Source organism: Lagenorhynchus albirostris, chromosome 5 (genome assembly GCF_949774975.1).
Source record: "Lagenorhynchus albirostris chromosome 5, mLagAlb1.1, whole genome shotgun sequence".
Lineage (NCBI taxonomy): Eukaryota > Metazoa > Chordata > Mammalia > Artiodactyla > Delphinidae > Lagenorhynchus > Lagenorhynchus albirostris.
This window is the reverse complement of record NC_083099.1, coordinates 84,664,110-84,687,140: the sequence shown is the minus strand read 5'-3', so window position 1 is coordinate 84,687,140 and position 23,031 is coordinate 84,664,110. Positions and strand designations below refer to the sequence as shown.

Genomic DNA, 23,031 nt, shown 5'->3' with positions numbered 1-23,031 from the left:
AAAATTAACATTTTCACATTATGAAATCTGTAAGCAATTTTAATACCCCAAATTTTAATAACTTGCCAGTTAATATACAGATTAATATAACTATAGGTAATTCATATACGTACCTGTGCAGCTATGGGGCACAAACAGACTTCCAATTTATCAGGTACTCTGAAATGTAAAACAAATATATTTTTTAAGTAAAAATGATTTTCTAAGTGCAGCCACTATTTATGCTGAGACATTCTGCAGAGAAGCAGAAAAGACTGCAGTTCTTAAATAGTTGGGTAATTTTATGTCTATATTTTCCCCATAGGATATCTCAGTTCACCCTAAATTCATGTGTGAACTATATACACACAGAGCATCCCGGAGCAGTGTGATCAAAAACAAGTACCATGGCCTCTGAAAGGAAAATGCTTTCACTAGAGGATGAGACAAACACTTAAAAATGGTTTTTTTCTTTGGTATTCTTCCAAGACTATTGCTTTCCTAATACAAATATGACTGCTACTCTATAAAATGAAACCACTCAGATTCATCTCCACTCAGTCTGGGTTTGTGTGGAAGAAAGGTGCTTTTGTAGAGCTCCACAAAAATGCATAATTAAATAAAAGTAAACTCGATGTTCATTAACTTCAAATTGCAACAGCAAATAGAAATGATATCGATCACTACAAGAGGGAATGCTAAAGCCACACTAGATGTGATGCCTCAACGCAACACACTTTGAGATAACTGCCAACAAAGTAGGTATTGACAAAGAAATCCAGCTTAAACAAAGTATGCACAGTTCACAATTAGACCCGAAAAATATTTGCATGTAAGTGGAAACTGTATTGCAAAATGTAGCCTCTAAACTACTGTGACCCTTAAGCATATTTCATAATTCTCTCTGAAAGCAAACTAAAATACTTATTTTATATACTTCTGAACATAGTTGATGATAGTAACATATTAAAGTCATTATATCTAGTTGATAATATTTGCTTAAAAGTGTGTAGAAGAAATAATCAATTTTGATGATGACTCAATGAAACACTTCGTCATACACTTCTGATAGGAGTGTAAATTGCTAAAAATTTTCGGGAAAACTGTTGAGTAATCTGATCAAGAACTTAAAGTTCAGAATCTTTACTCAGTAATTTTAATTCTAGGAATATATCTTACATAACTGAAAACCAACAGAGATTTATGTTAAAAAGGTAATTTGTATGATAGCAAAAAACTGAAACTAACCTAAATGTCCAACAGTAGAAAAATAAAGCATAGCACATCCATATAAAGAAATATTTTTAAACAATTCACAAGGTAGCTTGTGGTACTATAATGTTTTATAAATATATAGAGTACCAACTGCATGGACATAATGAAATTGTGCAGCTGAGAGAAAAAAACAAAGAACACACAAAAATATTAAAAGTGATTATATCTGGATAATAAGATTATGCATGTTTTTAATTTTTTCTTTTTAATTTCATGTATAGTTAATCTCTATGATAAACATTACTTTTATAATAAGAAAAATATTAGTTGTCAGGGGGGTAAGGGAAAAAAGTTTTAGAGTGCCATATGTAAGTGATAAATCTAACCTTCGTAAGTAAAATAAATTAATTCAGTCACACATAAAATCCACTAAGTATACCTACAGTGAGAAACTCATCCTTACTGGTTCCTCATAGGGGTATAGCCATGGTCTCTTTTATCCCACTGCTTTAGAATCTAAACCAGTAATTCAATAACAAATTTTTAATCATCTTAGTAAAACTTCCTTAATTATGCAGAGTGAAATGATGGCAAGAACAATTTAGGACTACAAATCTGTTCAACCTATTACAAACTAATTTGTTCAATAAGTCAACAGTATATATAGTGAGCATCTATTGCATTCAAAGTTGTTCAGCATTATGATATTCTAAAAGACAAATTAGAAAACATCTTACCTTCACAGAACTAACAATTTAAAAGTGCTGGACTTCCTGGTGGCACAGTGGTTAAGAATCCACCTGCCAATGCAGGGGACATGGGTTCGATCTGGGAAGATCCCACATGCTGCAGAGCAAATAAGCCCATGCGCCACAACTACTGAGGCCGCACGCTGCAACTACTGAAGCCTATGCACTATAGGGCCCGCATGCCACAACTACGAGCCCGTGTGCTGCAACTACTGAAGCCAGCGTGCCTAGAGCCCGTGCTCCGCAACGAGAGAAGCCACAGCAATGAGAAGCCCGTGCACAGCAACGAAGAGTAGCCCCCTCTTGCCGTGAGTAGAGAAAGCCTACGTGCAGCAACGAAGACCCAATGCAGCCAAAAAAAAAAAATTTTTTTTTAATTATAAAAGAAAGATTTAAAAAAAATTAAAAAGTCCTGAAAAGTATGTACATAACACCTTCCTATTAATTTTGCTGTGAATCCAAAACTGACCTAAAAAAATAGTCTTAAAAAACAAACAACAAAAAACTAAACAAAAAATATGTACATACAGCTCACATAAAGATGTAAACACAATATATACAGTTTAAGGCATTTGTGACAGATCTAGTGCACTTTAAGAAAACACATATCAGGTGGGTTTTTTTTTGTATTATTGAGCAAAAACGGATATTTAACACTCAACAAAATTCTTAAGTACGTGAATGTGTATCACTTATAAAATGCCCTAATAAATTTCTATAAGTATGTATTTTTTTATCTGTATGTAGTCTACTGTTTATTAATAGAGTTATATAATAGGAAACCAGGTATGAAAGAATACTGAGTCAATCTCAGATACCAGATGTATACGATTGTCTCAGATTATCTAAAGCCATATAAACATATGCACAATTATTAACAGGTTATAGTTATTTATTGTCAACCAAAGTAAATAAATGAATTAGTTGCTAACCTTGCCAAAGACGCTACTATAACACTGCCTCCAGGGAAAGAAAAGAAGGTAAGGGTGGATAGACGAGTGCTGAGGGGAGCTCTAACAACCAAAGGGGTGGTGGTGGTGATGGTGGTGGTGGATGTGAACCATTTTTGTTGTGCAGATAAAATAATGCAGCACAGAGTTTCTCTCCATGACAGTTCAGTTTCCTTGTGGCCCGTAACCATAATCAGCATTTGCCTCTCTGAAGCTAGTGTCACACGATGGTTCTGAGGTTCAGTCAGTGGGGTCAGCCTGTTTGAGGCAGTGCCAAGTGGTAAGAGAAGCTATTGAAGTGATCAATGATCTGTGGGTTGGAGACAGCAGCGGAGTTATATGAGGTACGGTGGTGGTTAAGTGATTAGCTTTTGCTATCAGAGAAACCTGGAATCAAGTTCTAGATCTCTCTTTTCAATTGTGTGATTTTGAGCGAGTTACATTTTCCCTGTCTGTAAAATGACAATCACATTACCTACCCTATAGGATTGTTTGTGCCTATTACATGTTATAGGTATGTAAAGGAACTAGCACAGTACCTGCTATAAAGTAAACTTTGCTGAACAGAAGCTATTAGTACTGTTGTAGTTGTATGAGAAAAAGAGGGGATGTCTGTACTTCTAAGCTAAAGAGCTAAGCTAAAGAAGGAGTGAGGAGATAGAAAGACAACTTGCTCAAGATATCACTCTATATTCCACAGCTCATCCAAGAGCCAGTCATGTGCTGGATGTTCACAGAGCATCTCTGAATCAGGAAACACTATAACAATATTAATAGCCAGGATAAGCAACCCTAACCTGCATTTTAAAGCACCATTTCTATTACTGAAGGGTAAGGCAGTAGGATCTAAGTAACACGTGCAGCAATACTGCCCATTTTCCTGAATGAAAAATGAAAGATCATTGTCTATACCTAACTGAAACAATCAGGAAATGGAAATATAAGGACAAAAGTGAACATAATTATGCAACTGGAATCAGGACCAGGTGTTGCAGACTCCTTAATGATCACACGTGAGCAGTATCACTTTTTTATGTATTCTAAAGAGACCCTGCAAATGACCTGAGCTCACATATAACACAAGGTTTGCAAATGTAAGTAAAAAATATCACAGTGGGTTTTTCTCTCAGGGCTTGAAATACACAAATGAATGCATACTGATGTTGTTCTATACCTTATTTCTGTTTTGATTTGGAGGACAGCACAAATTCAGAATTGTTACATGGTATCTTTAGAATCCATTGCAGTTTATATAATACCTAGAATTGTTTGGGTCATATGAGTGTGAAGGTACTATCAGTACCATTCCAGATGGAGATATACTATAGAGGATTTTTTTTTTTAAGTTCTTTTCACTTCTAGGTTGGCACAGCTGTGTTCCCCAGTAGGAACTGAATAGGTCCAACTATATGTCGTGAAGTGCAAAAACGTTTATCTTCCCTTCATACTGGATGGGCCTGAGGCATTAATAAATCTAATACCTAATTCACTTAGGACACTGAAAAGGGCCTCGGCTGGGTCTGCAGGAGCAATGGCTCCATAAAAGAGCTCTGAATCTAAATTTAGACTAAAAAACATTTGCCCCACGACTGAGCAAGCAGTCTTAGGAATATTTAGTGCTTTATATTTTAAATTTGACCTATTTTGAGAAAAGACACTATGTAATCCAAAATATTTTTATTTACTATGTGTTTACTTCTTCCAGACCCACAACTAATCTGGGTGCTCTATCATTATTATATTATTATAAAATATAGATTTTAATGATCAATAAAGACAATTTACTTTTTTTTAAATTGAGGTGCCCTAACCTCTGGAGTTTATCTGAAATGAAAGTCTATGAAGATTAAGAGAAATTATAATTTTAAAAGTAGGCTTGAAAAACTTGTTAGTTATGCTTATTTTTGTAAGTTACAGAGTTAGAGTTAGCCCTATCAGAAACAGGAAGAAAGAGAGGCAACAGTTATCTATTTATCAAACATGTGAACTGGAAACAGATAAAGGGCAATAAGGAAGGAAAAGGAAATCATATGATAAACACCCGTTAAACCAAGGGCACAGTTGGTCTGTCTAGACCTTAGGTTAGACCAGCTCTAATAAAGCTACAGAATGTATGAAAAGCTAAGCTTATAAAATAATTCTATATTTAAATTTTCTATGACTATTGGCTACCATTTAAAATGAAACAATTTAATATCAAATTTTATGTATAAACATGATGAATTTGAACTCTCCAGTAGAAACCTGACCCACAATACACTAAATGTTAATAACTCTATCTTATAAGTCACACTTCAGAGTGTATTAAAGAGAAAATAGTTTTTTAATAGATGATTTTTATTTTTATTTATTTATTTATTTATTTATGGCGGTGCTGCGTCTTTGTTTCTGTGCAAGGGCTTTCTCTAGTTGCGGCGAGCGGGGGCCACTCTTCATCGCGGTGCGCGGGCCTCTCACTATTGCAGCCTCTCTTGTTGCAGAGCACAGGCTCCAGACGCGCAAGCTCAGTAGTTGTGGCTCACGGGCCTAGTTGCTCCGCGGCATGTGGGATCTTCCCCGCCCAGGGCTTGAACCCGTGTCCCCTGCATTGGCAGGCGGATTCTTAACCACTGCGCCACTAGGGAAGCCCCAATAGATGATTTTTAAAAACTTAACTTCTTACCTTAAAGTTTAGGATCTAGTAAAGAAAATTACCAAAACTGGAATTTAGATAAATGCCAAGAATAATATTTTCAAAATATTCACAACCTGAAGCTACGACTATGGAAAGGATTTATTCTTATGAATGTGAAAATTCTACTGACTAGCTTGTACACATTCCTGAGGTCTTAATTTAAATATTACCTCCTCCAGAATCTGATGTCCTGTGCTTAATCTTGTCATAATAATCATCACACTGCATTGTATTTGTCTTTCACATAAGACTGTAAACATAGGAACAGAGGTTTTGTCTTATTCACCATTATGTCATTAGTCCCTAGTACAGTACCTAATGGATAAATAGTAGGTATGGGTTAAATATTGGGTAAAGGAATGTTGAATGAGTTGTGTTATCACCTATTCCTGATGATTAAGAAAATTCACATTGAAAAATTAAAGACTTGCATTCCTAAACAAATTATTTTTCAATCTTTAAAGGACTAATCTTCCAACCTCTTTTCTTTTACTTTTCCCTCTTACTTGTCCTCTTAATCAGTACAAAACTAGATGATCAGAATCTGAGTCTCAAATGTTAACAACAGATTAGAAAGCCTGGCTGGTTTGGCCCCAGGGTGGATAGGAGTCACCCAAATCTCACCCTTTAGCAGATACCTGGTACAGCAGAAGTTGAGACACAGAGTTCCCTCAAAGAGTTCTGCAGTTCCTAACCAATTGTGTGGTTCTTCTAAGTCTCTGAGAGGCTGGATCTGACTACTGTTCCTGAGACAGAGTCAACCATTATTTTATTCTTTTGTGGAATTCATTACAGTTTGAATTATCTATGTGGTTATTGGTTTATTTGTTTATTCTCTCGCTCCCTCACTAGGCTGTACATTCCATAGAGGCCACATTATTTTGTTCAGCACTCTATATCCAGGGTCTGGTTTAGTGCCTGACACACAATAAACACTCAATAAGTATTGGTCAGATGTGTAAATATGAGGTTCAGAGCAGCAGTTTTCAATCAAAAGAGACTGTAAAATTAGATAGGTAACAGCTACCCCTACTGTTATTTGCTCTACATTCCAAGTCTATCTGTTACATGGAAGACTTGATGCTGTACATACTCTTTTATTATAAATTCTGTTCAATCAATGGCAAGTCCGGAAAACTTCAAAAGCAATACTAGGTAGGCTGTAGGCACAACATCTAGATGAAGCAATGGAACCATTTCCAATTAGAAGTTTAGGGTTTGAATTCCAGCTTACTCAGTGTGTATCCTAGGGGAACTTACATAATCTCCCTAAATACTCAGTTTCATCTTATTTAAAATGGGGGCCTTTTATCTAGCATGCAGAGTTTTTAATGGTGACTGAATGAGATTGTATATATGAAAGCAACTACTAGTATAATTCATGGTATTTAGGAGAAGGGGCTTACTACAAATTAGTTCTTTTGTGTTGGCCAGCCAGTGTCTGCAGCAAAATAGAGATATGATTTGAAAAGCCCAGGAGCAGACATTTTGGGTAGAGAAAAATGAAAGAAAAAGGATTCAAAGGCAAAAAAAAAAAGTAAGTAGATGTGAGGGACAATAAGTTAAAAAAGCAAAAGACAGAGCAGCAAGAACATAACAGCACTTAGAAATGGAAAGACATTTTAACATGATAGAAAAATTGCCAAAAAAATCTATTAGCTTTTTCTTAGGTGACACAGCCTTCCCCACATATAAAATAATTGCTACCATTATAGTTAGGAGAAAAATCAACTGAAATGTACGTTAAACACATATTAGAGATTTAACATTCTTCACTTGAATTCACATACTGGAAACTCAGCCTGTGTAAATATAGCCATGAACTTTATTATTTACTGTGGTAAGGTAATAGCATATCCTCCTCTGTGTACTACTTGCAGAGTTATAAAAGCCAAATGTGCACTAGCTCTTTAGGTACAATCACAAGGCATCAGAATGTAGAGTTAGGCCCTTTTTTGCATTTTGTGATCATCATACAGGGGCTACCAACACTGGAAGAGAAACTGGCTATCATGAAAACTTTATTGGAAATTCTTTTTTCGTGCTTAGTTACTTTCATTTTCTTACTACTGTAGTCAAACTACTTCAGCTCCCTCATGAAGATTGATTTCTGGGCTTCCCTGGTGGCGCAGTGGTTGAGAGTCCACCTGCTGATGCAGGGGACATGGGTTTGTGCCCTGGTCTGGGAAGATCCCACTTGCTGCAGAGAGGCTGGGCCCGTGAGCCATGGCTGCTGAGCCTGCGCGTCTGGAGCCTGTACTCCGCAACGGGAGAGGCCACAGCAGTGAGAGACCCACGTACCGGGGGAAAAAAAAAAAAAGATTGTTTTCTGTCTAAATCATTATCTTTCTAGTCTCTGTGTGTGTGTGTGTGTGTGTGTGTCTGTGTGTGTGTCTGTGTGTGTCTGTGTGTGTGTGTGTATTCTTTGGTCTGTTCTTAGATAAAAAAAGAGATTAAGAGGTCTTAGATACGTTGCATACCAGAAGTAAGCACCATGCAACCTCATGGAGGGCAACCTCAAGGAATGCCCACCTGGTACCAATAAGTTCATTAAAAGAGTTCATTTGAATTCATAACCTTTGTCCACTTGTGGTGATACAGTGATTTTTAAGTCAAGTCTATCTATGCTCTCTGTAAGGCTGCCATCTTCATGAGGGCTGGAATCTTGTCTATTTTTCTTTCCTTTGTATCATCACCACCTAGTTCAGGGACAGGCACACAATACGCAGACAATGAATATTTCATCCATTATTAAACAAATATTTTTTGAGTATTTACTATGAGCCAGTCATTATTCTAGGTGGTGAAAATATAGGAATGAACAAAATAAATGAAAATCTCTGATCTCACGGAGATTATGTTTTTGTGTGGGCAACTGACAGTAAGCAAGAAAAATAAGTTGAATACATAGAATGATAGATAATGGTCCATGTTAAGGAATTAAAATAAAGTGAGGAAGGGAGAAATAAATTCTAGGATGGGGGGGAGTTGTGGTTGAAATTTCAGATAGTATGACCAGTGATGATATCATTGAATGATCACATTTAGGTAAAGACCTGAAATAAATACAAAAATGAATCAGGAAGATAACCACAGAGAAAAAGCATTCAAGCCAAAGGAATGGTAAAAAGATCCTCTGGAAGAAGTAAGCTCTTCTATAAAATGTTAGGCTAGATTCACACAGGAATGTTCCTGTTAAAACATAGAGGTACCACATTTAAAACAGAAAATACAAAAACGCATACACAAACAAAAGTTTTAAAATGTCTGATCTTACAATAAATTAAAATTCCAAAAAGACAGGAAGAAAAGGGATGTGAAAGACAGGGCATTATTATGATGTTATACAACACACCAGAGGTATTATCCAACTCAGTAATAATCAGGAAGCCTCAGGGACAAAAAGCAGGTTTACAATAATGACAACCACAGAGAACGGCAACCAAGTAATATGCCTGGACTACCTAGAAAAAGAAAAAAAAAAACACTCTGTACCAGGACACCTTCAACAACCCAGATTATGTGGGAGTCTCACAGGAAAAGCAAACTTCAATTAAGAGCTCACATATCAAAGATATCAAACACATAAGGAAAGGCTTTTTCATATAGGAGTCAGCAGACACAAAAGTGCTTTACATCAAATATAAGCATTAAGTTAGAAAATGAATAGGGAGGGCACAGTCTTAAGAACTGAAGTAAGAGAATATTAATCTCACACTTCAGTGGGACAAAATGTTTAAAATGATAAAAATTTAAAAGAAAGAGGCAAAAATAGGCAGATAAAAACATGGAAAAGCAGATTTGATAAAAACCAAAGAGATTTAAAGGAATGAAATTTGTATTAAAGTCAGCATCTGAAGTGAGGCTATATCACATTAGATGCAGATAAGGGAAGAATCACTGAAATGAAAGATAATTCTAAGGAATTTACCCAGAAGAAAAAGAGAAAGGTGGAAAATATAAAAAAGAGATTAAGAAATATGAGGAACAGAAAAAAAAGATTTAACATGTCTAAAAGTACATAAGAGAATGAGAAAATAAAGACATAAAGGCAATATCTGAAGCAATAATGGATCTCTTCCAGAATTGAAAAAGACATGGAACATCAGATACATAAAGCAAGTCCCCAAAATAACAGATAAAAATAAATCCAAATCTGGACATGTTATAATGAAATCTAGAATACTGTATCACTCATGATCCAATCAAGGAAACATAAACCACTCACAGTGTTTAAAATGAGGCAATATAAAGTATGCAGAAGAGGCTGATAAGTGAACCAAGGTATAATGACACAACCCAGAAATTAGCAATGGCAAGGGACAGAGGGGTAAAACAGGGAGTCCTGGTGAATCAGTTCATCAGGAGTTGGGTCCACTACAAAGATGTAGCAGTGTTTGGAAATGTCACCCAGGCTGACAAAGGAGACATTTTAAAATTTCTTCTTTCCCCCTGTTCTCAGTCAATCACCAGTGATTCCCACTGGATGAAGCCTGGCAGAAGAAAACTGATTTGGTAGCCTAGGAAATTCAGCCTGAACGGTCAGCCCTCTTCAAAAACAACCAAGAAGAAGAGAAAAGAATGAATCTTAGAGCCAAACAATCCACAACCTGTACAAACACCAAAGACAAAGAGTAAGGACAGATTATCTATACAGAAAACTCAACTAAATAGATAGTTGATGTCTCAACAACAACAGTATAGGATCTAGAAAACAATGGAATAGTATCTTCAAAGTATTGAGGGAAAATAAATAAGTACGGTAGTTTATATAGTCAAATAAACTATCATTAGAAAGTGAGAATATCAAAATCAAAACTACAATGAGGTATCACCTCACATCAGCCAGAACGGCCATCATCAAAAAGTCTACAAATATTAAGTGCTAGAGAGGGTGTGGAGAAAAGGGAATCCTCATACACTGTTAGCAGGAATGTAAACTGATGCAGTCACTGTCGAGAACAGTATAGAGGTTCCTTAAAAAATTAAAAATAGAGTTACCATATGATCCAGCAATCCCACTCCTGGGCATATACTCAGAAAAGACAAAAACTCTAATTCAAAAATATTCATGCACCACAGTGTTCACAGCAGCACTATTTACAATAGCCAAGACATGGAAGCAACCTAAATGTCTATCGACAGATGAATGGATAAGCAATATATACAATGGTGTATATATATATATATACATATATATATGTATATATATATATACACCATATACCATATACCATATATATATATGTATTTATATATATACACCATATATATTTATACACACACACACACACATATACACAATGGTATGTTACTCAGCTATAAAAAAGAATGAAATAATGCCATTTGCAGCAACATGAATGGGTCTAGAGATTATCACATTAACTGAAGTAAGTCAGACAAAGACAAATATCATATGATATCACTTATATGTGTAATCTAAACAAATGATACAGATGAACTTATTTATGAAACAGAAATAGACTCACAGACATAGAAAACAAACTTATGGTTACCAAAGGGGAAAGGGGTGGGGAGGGATAAATTAGGAGTTCTGGATTAACAGATATAAATTACTATACATAAAATAACTAAGCAAGGATTTACTATATAGCACAGGGAACTATACTCAATATCTTGTAATAACCTACACTGGAAAATAATCTAAAAAATATACATTTCTATATAACTAAATTACTTTGCTGTACACTTGAAACTAATACTACATTGTAAATAAACTATACTTCAAATTTTAAAAAGTAAGAATAAAGTACGTTTTCAAATGAGGATCAGAAGTTTACTTATAATTTGCCTTCATTAAAAGAACATAAAAATATAAATTAGTAATAAGTAAATTTAACCCAGAATAAAGGATTGGATGAAAAAACAAATGAAAAACAAGAATACTGGAAGTGGTGTACTGGTAAACAGTCAACAAATGATTCTTCCAAGAAAAAAAAAGCCCAGATTTGTAGTGTTTACTTATTTCTATTGTATAAATACTCCCACCATGGCCAACTTCAAACTACAAACATAATGTGACTGAATGAAGAGTTGGAAAGAGATACACACAATCAGCTTTTGCCAGTCAACAGCACACCGGAAATTGGTTACCACCTAAGGAATCTTAAATAAATTCTTACTATAAAAAGTTAAATAATACCAGTTATTAAATGGAATATAAAAACAAGTTGGATCTAAAATATTAGACAGTATTAATATGTAAGATAAGGGCAGGGGTGATTCAAGATGAAATATTTTAACATTTTTATATTGTTTGAAAGGAGGATAGAGATACTAACATCATCAAATCAAGTAGGATTATACAGTATTTAAAGGTAATCACTATCTGTTAGAAAATTTTAAATATGCATAATTTTCAAACTAATAGAGGGGTGAAAGGAACTTAAGAAACTCAATACAATAGTGAAAAGCAAGAACAAAATTTTTTTAATGCATTGTAAATAGAGGGCACAAATTAGGATTTTAGTAATTAAACATATAAGTACTCACAATAAATATACACCAGTTAAACTTCTGGTTAAAAGTGAGCAACAATTTGAATTTTAAAAAGTCAGTGGCATGCTATTTACAGGACACTCAGCTAAAATATAATGTTTGAAAGTAAAGAAATGGTAAAAATTGAGGTAGCTATATTAATGTCTAATAAACTAGGTTTTAAGTAAAAGAATTATTAAAAAATAAATATGTTCATTAAATAATGAAAGTGAAACAAATCATTAACAAGATACAATAAACTGCCCCTCTAAGCATCTAACAACAGAGACATAAAATATATAAAACACAAATAGCAAAATTCTCAATCATAAAGAAAGATTTGATCATATTTATAACATTAATTGTAAGAGTAAGCAGGCAAGAAAAGTAATGATAATTTAACAAGGCAGATCTAATTAACAAATATAAAGCCTGCACCTAAGAATTATAAGATACACATATCTTCCAAGTACAAATGAAAAATTTACAAAAATTGACCTTACATCAAGCCACAAATTATCTTAACATATACTACATAATTAAAATCATTAAATCATCTCCTCTAATCACAAGTAAATTTAGACTTTAATTTAAAAACACATAACCATGACCCCCCCCCCAAATCTCCAATAGTTGGAATATTTAAATTAAAATTTTATGTAATTCATAGGCAAAAAGCTAATAAATATTTTGGAAGTTAGAGAATATATAGAACTCAATGACAATGAACACAATACATACCAAAACTCAAGGGATGCAGGTAAAGCAGTTCTTAGGGGAAACTGTATAGCTCTAAATTTATATGTTAAAAAGACTAAAAATTACCAAGTTAGAAAAGGTACATTAAAGTAAAAACAAAAACTTTAAAAGCAGGAAAATAACAAAATAATATCAGAAATAAGTGAAATGAAAAACAGACATAAAGACAGTCGACAAAGTAAAATATTTTGCTTCTTTGAAAAGACTAATAAAAAGACAAATCACCAGGAATTTTTATCATAAAAAGAAGGTATATCAATAAATAGCATTAAAAAAGAAAAAACAAATCTGTTTGAAGAATTAAAATAATTACTGAATACTATGAACAACTTTATGCTATTTATTTGAACTAATTATTCAAGCTATTTTAAAACATAGATTAAAGGACATTTTTGTTGAAAATATAACTAGCTTGAGGGGAACTAGAAAACTTGAATAGACTTTTATAAATAAAACATTACCTAAGCAGTTAAAAATCTATATAAACAAATCCACACACACAGGTGTGCACACAGGCCTAAATACATATAAAAGCAACACTTAATAAACCTTCAAAAACCAGATGGTCTGTTATAAAAACTATACTGTAGAAAACAGAAAAGCACCTTGACTTATTATATAAGACTATTAAACATTCATTCCAAAACTAGAAAAAGGCATTATGAGAAAGGGATATTATTTTCTATGATAAGTATTAAGAAGTACAACTAAGCAAAGAACATTGAGAAGAAAAAAAAAAGAGGTACAAGAGCTATCATTTATCTAACTTCCACTAAGTACTTTGCCAAGACTTCTGCATATATAATTTAATCTGTACATCATCCATATAAGGTAGTTTTATTTTCATCTTTATCATCATTTTATAAAGGAAGAAAGTGATGTTCTAAGAAAACAAACTGGCTCAAGGTCACAGAGTTAATAAGTAGCAGAGCTTGATGTTAGAAGACTAAAGCCCATTACTTAAACACTACATTCTACAGTTTCCTCATCTTTTTAAAAATATATTCAAATACAACATTATAACATCTACATAACACTAAACATAATTTTGAATGCAGTATTATTTATTGCTTTCAACAATTTTATTATGCTATTCCTAGGCATTGTTTTCATCAAATTTATCATGTCTGGGGTTTGCTAAACTTCCTGAATATATGTATGTCTTTCACAAAATTTAGGAAGCCTTTATTCTTAAAATACTTAAACATTTTTTTCTACCCATTCTTATTCCTCAATTGCATATATAGTAGATGTTTTAAAATTGTCCTTCAGGTTTCTGAGGTTCTGCTCATTTGTTCAATCTATTTTTTTCTCACTCTTTTTCAGATTGGATGAATTCTACTGATCTAACTCAAGTTCACTGACTTTTCCTTTGGCCACATTCATTATGCTATTAAGCCTATTCAGTAATTTATTTCAGATAATGTATTTTTCTGTTTTAAAATTCTCATTTGGTTTTTTTGTATAGATATATATTTTAAAATTTCTCTGTTGATATTTCCTATCTTTTTATTCATATTAACAATATTTTCTTTTACTTCATTCAGCAGTTGTAATAGCTTCTTTAATTTTCTTGTCTGATAATTTTAATATCTGGGTCATTTCTGAATTTTCATCTATTGATTTTCTTTCCCTTTGAGAAAGGGTTACAGTTTAGCATGCTTTTTTTTGTATTTGAACTAATTTGGGGTTGTATCTTGGACACTGTCAATGTTAATTGTGAATACTCTGGATTCTGTTATACAGAGACAGAGAGTGCTGGTGTTTTTTGTTTTAGCAGGTCATTAGCTAGTCTCAAGTTGCAAACTCTGTCCTATTCAGATCTCAGTTTGGATTGCTTTCAGTCTACCCTATGCATGTGTGGTTCAGGGGTCAGCCAAAGAGTTAGGCAGAGTTTGTACATGGAATTTGAGTTTTCCCATCTCTGTCTCTTTCATTTCTTGAGTTACCCCTCACTCTCTGGCATCCCTGTCCCTTCCCATGTTCCTCCAGTCTGAAAGCAACAGGCTTTCTTTCTTTCCCTTCCCATGTTCCTCCAGTCTGAAAGCAACAGGCTTTTCTTTTGAAGTTTAGTTTCCTTATGTTGCCACTACAACAGCAGATACTCTCAGGAAAAGCCACAAAAATGTGAAACTCACCCCACCCTATGCTAGTTGCTTAATACAAGTTTCAACTCCCGTCTAAAATCTTCCTACTATTGTTCATTCTCCAAAATGCTCGTATCATATTGTATTTTGACTTGTTTGTTTTGCCTTGGTTTTTTCTTTGGTCAGAGTTTATGGTTATTTGTAGGTGGGTTGTTTGATTAGAGATTTATTTCTCCATACCAGAAACGTCTCATGAATTACGATTAATTCTGGGAACAGAAGGATCTAAATAGGTACCAAGAAGTACAGATTAAAAATTGAAGTCAATGTGCTAGAAACATGTCACTTGCTTCTGGAAGAGGCCTAAATAACAACACACGAAGAAAGGGAGAAATGAAATGGATAAAAAATAAATTTAAAGAAATATGTACCAGCAAATGGCTAAGAATGCATGTGAAATTTATATATACATCAAATTCTCAAAAGTTTTGGAAGTGGAAAAAAGTTGTCAGTGAAATATCTCAAGACCAACACCCTTCATCAGATCCAAAATCAAAGTAAGGATAAAAAAGAAACTTAAAAGAATCTCTCTCCAACATTCTTTGCCAAGATTTACAGTAACCCACAACATATCTCAAACCTTGAAAAACTATCTCAAGAACTGGTCATGATTAAGTTCCCAAATAAATTATATTTTCTAAATTAAAAATGAGCACATACTCAAATGCAAAATATTTTTTAAATTGAAGCTAAAGCAAATTTGCTTTATAGTTGAAAATAGAGCCCATATATCTCTGTCATTACAAGATCTGTTTTCAGATCTTGATGCATTATAGGATATGGTAATATCAGATAGTAAGGAAAGAAAATCTTACTTAAAACTCAGCAAGAATATAATCTCTACAAGATATCCATCATTTGAAATAATTTCATCATACTTTTTTCTTCTTTGGTATGCCTCTGGATCTAATTCTACTACATTACAGCAAGAAAAACTGCCCCCACCTCCATCAACCATCAGAAGATATGGTTCCACTATTAAGCAGCAGTGGGACTTTGGACAAGACCCTATCAAGGCTTCAGTTTACTCATGTGAAATGTGAGGCTAGAAGAGATGTTTTCTACTTTCCAATTGTAGCAGTATACCACTATATAAATAGGTCTCCCTTTTTGTTGTTGTTCCCCAACCAGTGATTGAACCAGCATCCCCTGTGGTGGAAGTGCAGAGTCTCAACCACTGGACCACCAGGGATGTCCCTAAATAGCCTTATTTCTGAACTCCTTAATATTTGAAGATTTGTATGATTTCTACAAAACAGGTCTGGTTAATTCCTCAGATTTCAGGCCCGTGGAGAATATTTCAAGACAGATATATTCTCAGAAAAGTGAGAAATAAAATGCAGGTTCTCACATACAATCTCAAGTGAATCATCAACTGACACCTGAAGTTTTCATACCTATGGAGATAAGAAGCTTGTTTACATCAGTACTTCAGGTGAGTGGGAAAATTTTGTGAATGGTGTGTTTAAAATAATTTTAACTTTGAAGATTAAACAATTGGACACTGGCTACAAGTTTCAAGAAAAAGATTTTGCAGATTGTTTAAGATTCTGAGAGCTTTAGATCTATCTTCTGATTAAAAACTCTGCTTAGGGGCTTCCCTGGTGGCGCAGTGGTTGAGAGTCCGCCTGCCGATGCAGGGGACGCGGGTTCGTGCCCCGGTCCGGGAAGGTCCCACGTGCCGCAGAGCGGCTGGGCCCGTGGGCCACGGCCGCTGAGCTTGCGCGTCCGGAGCCTGTGCTCTGCAACGGGAGAGCCCACAGCAGTGAGAGGCCCGCGTACCACGCAAAAAAAAAAAAAAAAAAAAAAAACTCTGCTTAGAACCAAAAAACAGGATAAGTAGTACAATGCTGTTTATAACTGCTTGGATTACATTCACTCAAATAACATTAATAAACACTTATTAAGCACCTGGTTGGTGCAAGACACATATTCACTGCGAGACACATACATGTAAGAAAGGGTTTTGTATCTGCCTTTAGAGAGTTGGTAACTACCAGAAGAGATACATACGAGAAGATATACATATGTAAATAATAACAGTGCATAGCAGGAAGAGGAAAATACTATTAAGGAGGAACAGAAAGAGCCCTGTGCCTCAGGCTTGATTCCCTGTAGGGAACTAAGGTAGCAGGGGTCACACTGCAGAAGGGGGCCAACCACACAGCATGCAGGACATTCAGAGCTAGCCAGGGAAGCAGAGATGGAGAGATGGCTAGAGGAACCTGGAGAAGCAGGGGCAGAGCGGTGGACCTAGATGACCAGTAGTCAGTTGAAGATCTAACAGGTGCCTGCCTGGATGATAGGATCTAATTCCTGGGCCAAAGGTCAGGACCCAAGGATGATTCCATGCAAGTGAGTGTTGAGAAAGGACAGCAATAGAGTGAGTATTCTGTTATGGGAAGAATGGTGTTACAAGTTGAGGAAATATCAAGAACAAAAACCACAGCAGAAGGAATTTTTATTTTTTTCTAGTTTCCTGCCTCATGAACATGCCAATATAAGCAGAAATTATCTGAACAAGTAACAATTTCTATCAGTTTACAAATTCTGGCAGGCTAAATTAAACCTGAAGATGAGGACAAAATTACCTTCAAGTTCCTATTTACAACTTTCTATCCCCTAAAAGGCTATATATATATAGCTTATACTTGCAACTGAGTTGCATCCTTTTTAAATCATTCTATTTAATTGTGAAATGGTTGGAATCAAATATCACTGGTCTTCATTTTGTTTTAAAGGGGAGTAAGAATGAATTAACCTATAATCACACTAATGACAAGAATAAGAATTTTAGCTCCTTCTTTTGAAATAAAGAGACAAATAATTTAGCCAAGAGCTTCCAAGTTTAATTTACAAATCACAAAAATCTACAAACATAAATTATGTAGTGAAAATTTCACTTATTCTTACTTGAATATAACCATAATCTTTTGAATATCAGTTTTAACAAAATGAATAAGAGTGCAACAGAGTTCAGATGAAGCTTATTTCTTGCCAAAATCCATATGAATGCCAAATACCTTCCAAGCAGATTGTTTGGCCACTTAGTACAAATGAATCTTTTTGCCTTCCATTTAAACTAAAAAAAAAAAAAAATACTCATATTGGGCACTTATCAGTAAGTTACAGTCTCCCTCGTCACTGCTTAGCAGTGAACAAGAACTAAGTGAACTAAGTGAGAAAGAGTGAACCCTTTAGGCCACAAGAGTACTTACAGTAGACCACACATAGTAGAAACAAGCTACAACAGTAGGAAGAGAAGGTATGTTATGCTCTACCTATGAATCTTGGCTTACAGGATGGAGGAAGGAAGACTAGGAGAAAGGGAAATAATATTCAATTGTACCCTCTTTGGGCTGGGCACTTAGCAAATATTTTACAACTTAATCTCATCACAATCAAATGAGGTACTAAGGCTATGTAATACAAGAAGGAGTGGGTTTCAAAACAGCTAAGTTACTTTCGCAATGTCATGTATCACTTAACTGGTGACACTATGTCTTGAGTCTAATTTGACTCTGAAGCTTCTTTTACTTCCCTTACATTTATTTTTGTTTATGTCCCAGTTAAAAAAAAAATAGCATACCTCCTTAGGGTTGCACCTCTGATAGGCAGGAGACTCCCCTCAAGCTGTTTTAGGGTGACACTGATTGTGTTAACGACCACCTCTTCTCCAGATCTAGTGTCATGGATCATCATAACATAACAAGCTAAAGGAGTATTTATCTAACACATAATCTAAAGAATTGATTCCTAAAGCGGTGAGTCTCACTACCACAGTAGTGGCAGCTGCCTGTCCGAAGAGTGATAAAATTGTGTCTTTGCCCCACTGGTTTCTGCTCCTTAGGGTCACCAAGGGATACTCTACCATTACTGGACCTACAACCATAGTCTCCTTTCTTTCCAGGGTTTTCTCCCTGCCCAACTTAACATGTCTAGTTTTTTGATATCATAGATATTGTCAGACCCTAGGCCTCCCGAGTCTTCTGCTTTTTGAACCCTTTAACATTGTTTTTCTCACCCAGCCCAAACCCCATGACCCATCATTTTATTCTTTTACTAATACTCTCTATTCACTTCCTGGTTTTCCTCTGTCTCATTTACCTCAACTTCATTTGGTTAAGATTCTGAGACAAGAATTTTGTGTAAGTAGTTTATTTGGAAGATGACCCCCGGAAACACTAATGAAGGAGAAAAGTGAGGCACAGAAGGGAAATGAGATAGTCTGCAAAGATAACCATCAATGGTTCTAGATCCCTGTTCCTGCATATTGCCCCGCCCATCAGGAGAAAAAGTTTGTTTCCGCCCATCTTGAATCTTGGCTGGCCTTGTGCCTTTTTTTGACCATTTAATTATAGCAGAGTCACACTGTGCCAGTTCTAACCCAAGACTAGAAGAGTTCCGGCAGCCTACTTATTTTGCTTTCTTGGGATGCAGACACCATGTAAAGAAGTTCTGACTAGATTAGTGAATAATAAGAAAGCATGTGGATAAAAAGAGGCTCAGACCCCAGCTATTCCACCCTTTGCACTGAGGCCTCAACTTGTGAGTAAAGCCACTGTGGACATTCCTGACCCAGACAGGCTCCCAGTCAAGTGCAGCTACATAAGTGACCTCTGGTATTCCTAGGCAGAGCAGAAGAATTCTCAGCTAAGCCCAGCCACCCCATAGAATTGTGAGAAATAATAAATCCTACTGTTTTAAGCAACTAACAAACTACCTAAAGGGGTAGTTTGTTACATAGCCATAAATGAAACAGGTAGGAAGTCAATAAGGGGTACATTTATTAAGCAGCTTACTGGCATGGTGAATTGGAACTTAATCTTATTGGCCTATTCTGGGAAACGGTATAAAACATGCCTCACAGTTATTCCACATAAAAGGTGGGGATGCTGGGATATTTATCCACTAACTTGCCACCAGTTATTTGCTTAAGGTTTCTTCTAGTGACATTAAATCTCTGGCACTTCAAGCCTGGCCAGAACTTGAGCCAAACCTGCTGAATATCCAGGAAAAAAAAGCCCCTAGAGAGTCACAGTATCAGCCATAAGAAGTCTTCAGTGACAAGAGATGAGCAGTGGAGAAAACAGAAAGAGCACCAGCATCAGAAAAGACCCAATCCTGGAGCAGTCCAGCTATCTTCCTTCTCTATCCTTATATTTCAGAAGCTAAAGAGGGTCTCACAAACTTGCTGACCATAACCATTACTCATCCTCAGCCTTTACACTTAGCTGGGCCCTAAATGTTGCTTAATAATCCTTCCAGGTTTCCTTAATCAACTTTCTACTTCTGTATATGACATCTATTTCAAATCTTCCCTCGGTCCTGAAATCTTCTATTCCACCCCTCCCCTTTCAGTATCTGCAAAGAAATCTGCTATCTATACCAATAAGAAAATAAAATAAAGGCCATTATATCAACTTTTTGGTATCTCACTTACAAACAACTGTGTTCATACACTTCTATTTATTCTTCCCTACTAGTACCACAGGAAAGGATCAACCTTACTCCAGCATTAATTCATCCACCTCCACCACTGGAGCCCCTGCCTTAGGGATTTTGTCCCTTTTATGTAATTGCCCTTGTCTGTCTCTCTTAAACATACAAATGCTGGAGAAATGGAAGGATATAATCTATTAAAATCCTACACATCATTCCTACTGCCTGAAATGTACTCTTTTTTCCCTCACGCCCCCCTCAGACTCTTGCCTGGCAAACACCTCTTCATCCTTTAGGTCTCAGCTTACTATTACTGCCTCAGGAAAGCTTTCCCTAACCTTGCCACTTCCCAAATCTAAGTTTACCCCATCACAGTGGTTTGCTCTGTACTGAAATTGCACATTCCCTTTCCTGATATTTCTCCTTCCTCTCCCACTGAATGTAAGGTCCTCCAAGTCAGGTACTTGTCTTATAAGTTTTTGAACCACAGTCTCTATGCTTAGAACACAGTTGGTGTTTAATAAACATTTACTGAATAAATAAGTGAACAGGGTCCTCTCATTCTCTCCTCACCATCCCAGAGTAACTATAGTGAAAGCGGCACGCAGGACATAACATATTGTGGCCCTTCCTTTTACCACTATCTTTGCTTCCTTTTAGTCTGCTATAAAGTATGATACTGTGGCCCTTTTTAATTTTCATGCAGTTTAGTAAAAAATAGCAGAGCAAAATGCACTTGCATAGAAGCTCAGGAATCCATTGCTAACTTGGAACTTTTTGTTTTGTTATAATGCTATGAAGAAACAGACTTCAACACTGGATTCTAAAATGTAATTCATATTTCTCATCAACAAAAATTCAGAACTTCTGAAGTTTTGAAAGACTTTTCAGCAGAAACTAACACAACATTGTAAAGCAATTGTACTCCAATAAAGATGTTAAAAAAAAATTTTCAGAGGCAAAAATGCATACTTGTATATTCACAGTGATTTGTCTAAGAAATGTTTCTAGAAATATAAAATAACCTCCGTTTTAGTAGTTAGATTGATGGGTCTATCTATATCAACTTTTATAGGTATATTTTTCACTTTCATCAAGAAATGAGCTCTCAAGTTTAAGAGAAATGAAAAAAGAAATCCGTTTGGGTTTATGGTCACTTCTGAGCCCTACTACCCAATCCTAGAGTCTTCTTAAGCCATAAGCCAGATTCTCTGAGAAAGGATTTGGAACAAAGAATATATACTTCTTTGTCTCCTCCCTACCATGTTCTAAGCAATTGAGGAATATGGGACATTTTAAATCTTTCATATAATATTAATACCACTGCTTTAGAATGCCTAAAGTCTGCTCAGAATGATTCTCACCTTCCCCCTTCCCCTCTATTGCCATCTTCTGGAATAGGTGAGGGAAGTGAGGTGGTTTTTAAAAGCTGGTCTTGAGGGAGAAAAGGACACTGAAATTCCACTACAACTATTTTTTATTTCCTGCCACCTCAAATCCTGAATACATGTGATATTATGAAGTCTTTGTGTTTTTCATTAAAAGCAACCTTCTAATTAATATTTTTAAAAATTTAGATTAAAGCAAAAATGCAGAAAAGAAGGGTGAAATCAGATTAGCACACCATCTGAAAAGCTTTGTGATTTACAAAAATTGGTAAGATATAGGAAGAAGCATGTTTTCCAGTCTGTCTTCTTGGTCTATGGATACCTGGGACATAATTTAGTTTTTCATCCCCTGTTCCCAGATCAGCTCACTCTGTTCAGCTCCATCTTCACTCTGGCATATAATTACTTCTTCAGCTCCTGTGCTATTTGATTTTAAGCACCTCTTACCCCCAAGGCCTCATGGCTCTAAGGGCTTGTTGAATTTAAACAAGCACATTTAAATCTTTGTCTTTAAATGAGTAAAATAAAAGTCTTAACACCTCACACAGAGTACTCTTCTATCCACCTACACTCTAAATGTGCATGTTATAATTGTCTACCAGATCATAATGAGTATCTATCTATCCTCAAAATCAGAGAAAGGAGGACTCATTCTAGAGGTAAATTTACAATAAATGGTTTTATTCTTGATTAGCTCTGTGTGTTTGAGGACACAGAGATTGACACATGCATAATTTAACTACCTAATAAATATCAGATGATCAGGGACATCTTAGAAATAAAGGTGTGAAAAAGATAGTGAATGAAAAACAAAAGAAAAAAAAAGCAAAATTACTAACAGCAACAAAAAAATAAGACAAGGAAGTAAAGGAATTTTAAGCCTTACCTCTCATACAAAAAATTCTGCACACTTACACACACCTGCTACTCATGCATGTACATGCATATGTACACACACACACACACACACACACATTTTATAGAAATGTTAAACTATATGCCTTTCTTGGAGACTTACAGTAAGCCTGGAATCTACTACCGTTGCTGCTAACAAATCATAAATAATATCTATGGTCTTAGTTTAGGCTTGAGTAAATGAGTGATCATGATATTTGTTCTATATTCTTAATTTAACCCAACTACTGAAAAATGAGTATTGAATGAGACTTACATTCAAATACACTATCAAAAATGCAGCAAAAAGAAGTATTATAATCATGACTATGAATT

At 35.3% G+C, this 23,031-nt stretch overlaps 1 protein-coding gene across 1 annotated transcript in view; it reads right to left on the bottom strand.

Moving 5' to 3' along the window:
- The window catches only part of ZBTB20 (zinc finger and BTB domain containing 20), a 793,456-nt gene that overhangs the window by 545,749 nt on the left and 224,676 nt on the right, over positions 1-23,031 (bottom strand). The window contains exon 4 of the mRNA XM_060150581.1: positions 114-159. The gene's annotated coding sequence lies outside the window, so the exon portion shown is untranslated. The remainder of the gene's footprint in view (positions 1-113; positions 160-23,031) is intronic.